Below are 3928 nucleotides of genomic sequence, written 5' to 3'. Positions count from 1 at the left end.
GACATTGATGCGAGTGATGACCGGTTTCAAAGACTCTCTCTCTCTCTCTTGCCGCTGAAATTTCGGGATTCTTTCGATATTTTGAATTTGACGCTCGGGAAAGACGTTGTGAGTGCCCACGGGGAAAAGCCTCTTCTGTCCTATTGCTTCTCTACATATGTCATATGAGTGCAGTCTGGTTTGTGGATACAGGGAGGGACGTCTGGGTCCTGGTTATGGGCTCGTGGAACACGGGGTCATGGTTTTGACTTCTGGTTCCATAAAACTGAACTGGGTTTGTTCAGTGGTGAGGTTTGGTCTTGGTTGCGTTGGCTCAGAAGGGCTCCAAGGTGGGAGCAGTTAGTTAACTGTAATACTGATCAATTTGCTACGTAAGTGTTTGGATGCAGTTGGCTTATATATCGACCAATGGGGGCTCCCTTTGTTGGTAGGAACAGCTAGTGCACGTCACCTTGTGTTGGGACGTTGCAAGTTCAAAACCCAATGGTATAGTTGTATATCTGAAAGAGGTCTGCTTAACCCCAGATTTTTTTCTAAAAAAAAGTTGGCTTATATATCAAAAAGTATGTTTGTTTACATTCAAACGGTATTTGAAATCTCTTGCAAACTAGATCACGAGGCATGTTTGCAATAACATGTTAAATTTGGATTTTCTAGTGATCTTGTGATTGTAAATCACAGTTACAACTAGGGGTTTTCAAGGGTTGGGTTTGGTAAGGACTAAGGTGAAATCAGACTTGAACCAGATTTTCAAAAATGGCATAGGGTTTAGACTCGTGTCTAATCGGGTCCACTATAAGAGAAACCATACTCAGACCTGATAAGAACTACATGAACCAGACCCGGTAAAATAATATTTCTTATCATTTTTACATTGAAAATTTGTTAGTCTTAATCCGAACTCGGGTTGGGCCCGGGTCTGGTATAAAATTTCCCAAACTATAGTTGGGTTCATGTATTAATCAGATCTTCGGGTCCCCACCTAAGTCTTAATAGGGTCTTCTTATTTGTCACCATACCCGGACCCTATACGGTCAGGTCCGGGGCACCCCTAGTTACAAAACTTTGTCATGGTCAGTGAAATATGAGAAAAGTAACACTTATGATTGTGATTGTTCTTGAAAATTTGTCACAAGATTGATTGACTCTCAGTTTTTACTTAAAACACTCTTTCAAGGCTAGTGAAATATGAAAAAAAGCACACCTTGTGATTGCCATTACCAGTTGTGGTTGTTCTTGCCTTGAATCCTATGAAATTTGGTCACAAGATACCAACAATCAATCTTTACTTTCTCAGTTGATTGTTCGTCCTTAGTTCCCCATTTGTGACCAAAACAAACATTCCATGAATCTCATTTGCAAAGCTAACTAAACAAGTGCTTTTGAATCAACTTGGATTTGGAGGATTGTAATCTATTGTTGAGAGAGGCGCTGCCCAATTGTTATTTGGGCAACAAGTGCTTCCAACCAATATCACAAATCTCCCCATGGGGAATTTCTTGGTAAAGAAAAATCTGGCAATTTATTTGCAAAATTATTTTTATAAAAAAAAAAACATCAGTTATATTAGTTTGACATGCACCAAAACAACAAATTAGAAGAAGAAAATATCAAAACATTATCACATTCATGTCATGATGAAATTCCAATAGCTTAAAACAGTGTTTGTCTGTATTGGTCTTTTGGATATGAGATCCTCATATTTGAGAACCAAAGATCTTTATCACCACCCAAAGAAACATGAATTAAAGGGCAAAAATGTATCTCAAATCCTCAAAAAATAAGAAAGATATGTAGTTCGATTTCCTTGGATTTGGGCATGGATCCCATGACCCATGGCTCTTCGTGGCTCCACCTAGTTGGGCAGAACACTTATATAAGTGTTTTGCTTAGAGCACTGGATTTGCTTCCACAACCCGCACCACACCAATGCTTCCCCACACAAACACACAGGGCCTATACTTGATTCAAATATCTGAGGTCATCAACCACACTCTAAATATACGTAAGGTTTTTGAAAATATTATGTTTTACGTAAAAATACTATGATATTGAAAAACATCACAAATATCTGTGACTATGTGATACAGCAGCTAAGTGATGGGTCCACATGGTTTATTGGATCATTTTGTTGGCGTATTCGCAAAAACATTGCCAAAATGTAAATGTGTACTAGTAGATGCCATGGAATGACGTGCAGGTGCTCGGCATTCTCCTCAACCTATTGACGCCCGTAATGAACCCAGGCCTTAGGTCGATAGTGAGCAGGACCTTGAATCCAATAAGAAATTTCTTTAATGTGGACAATAAGGGTGTTTGGCTGATGTCTCTCATCATACGTACAACCCAAACCTCATTATATAATGGGAGATAGGGGTGGTTACGTGAATGTGGTCTTTTCACATTCATGTAACTCCCACCCCACTAACTTCCCTTTGAACAACCCACTAACTCTGTCAAACCAAGTCACCTTATGGGTTGGACCCAGACCCAAAATATCCAGCATTCTCTTGCCTGACCCACTAACACTTAAAAGTGCACTAAATCGAGTTTTATACTGTTATCTCGATTTAATTCTTCATGCGGGTTCACATGCAATCCTGTATCATAAGAATGAATCATATGAGTTATGGAGATAAACACATTTTTTATGCAATGTCATATTTTTATCTACTACAATATAATTCATTATCAGTGTTTTAGCATGTTAAGATTACCTTTATGAATAAGTTGCTCTCTAACCCATTCTATGGGTCCTTTAATAATGTTATTTTGTCATTCTCTCTAACCAAATGAGAGATCTTTTATGCAAAATCAACAATATACCTTATGGGTTAGACTCAGACCCAAAATGTTCAGCATTCTTTCACTTGACCCATTGAGACTTAAAAGTGCATTAAATCAAGTTTTATATTGTTATCTCGATTTAATTCTTCATGTGGGTTCACATGCTATCTTATATCACAAGAATGAATCATATGAGTCATGAAGATAACACATTTTTTTATGAAATATCATATTTTCATGTACTATAATACAATTCATTATCAGTGTTTTAGCATGTTAAGATTACCTTTATGAATAGGTTGGTCTCTAACCCATTCTATTGGTCATTTAATATTGTTATTCTGTTATTCTCTCTAACCAAATAAGAGATTCTTTATGCAAAATCAACAATACACAATCTCATTAATATTGTTATTCTCTCTAACCATATGAGAGATCATTTATACAAAATCAATAATATATAAAATCATAGAGAATCAATTCATTTTCACAGTGTGATAACATATAATGTATTGTCATACATCAGAGAAAATAAAAAAGACCCATCCTTTTACATGTTGAGAATACAATCTTGGTGATAGCCCTTTAGTAAAGAGATCAGCAGCCATTTCCTTCATACAAATTGTATCAATACATATCAGATGATTCTCAGTCATTTCTTTAACAACAAAATATTTTAACTCCATATGTCGACACAAGGTTGAGCTCTTGTTGTTATTTAAAAAAAAAACATAGTTGCTTCATTATCACAAAAGATCTTTAGTGGTCTTTCAATAGAGTCCACAATGTCAAGACCCATAATGAAGTTTCTTATCCAAATGGCCTGAGACGAAGTCTCGTATAGAGCAATAAATCCTGCCTCCATTGTATGAGCAACAGTTGTAGACTACTTTCCACTTATCCATGAGATGACATCACCTGCTAGTAGGAAGATGTATCCAATAGTGAATTTCCTACTATCGAGACATCCTCTTAAGTTTGTATCAGAGTATCCAATGACCTATAGGCGGTAAAGTCTTTTGTAGGTCAATATATAGTCCTTCATTCTTTGTAAATAGCACATAATCTTCTTTACTGTCTTTCAGTGCGCAATGCATGGATTTGACTGATATCTACCAAGCGTTCTCACAATAAATGCTAT

Source organism: Nuphar pumila, chromosome 17 (assembly GCF_984573655.1).
Source record: "Nuphar pumila chromosome 17, dmNupPumi1.hap1.1, whole genome shotgun sequence".
Taxonomy (NCBI): Eukaryota; Viridiplantae; Streptophyta; class Magnoliopsida; order Nymphaeales; family Nymphaeaceae; genus Nuphar; species Nuphar pumila.
This window is presented reverse-complemented; position numbering follows the sequence as displayed.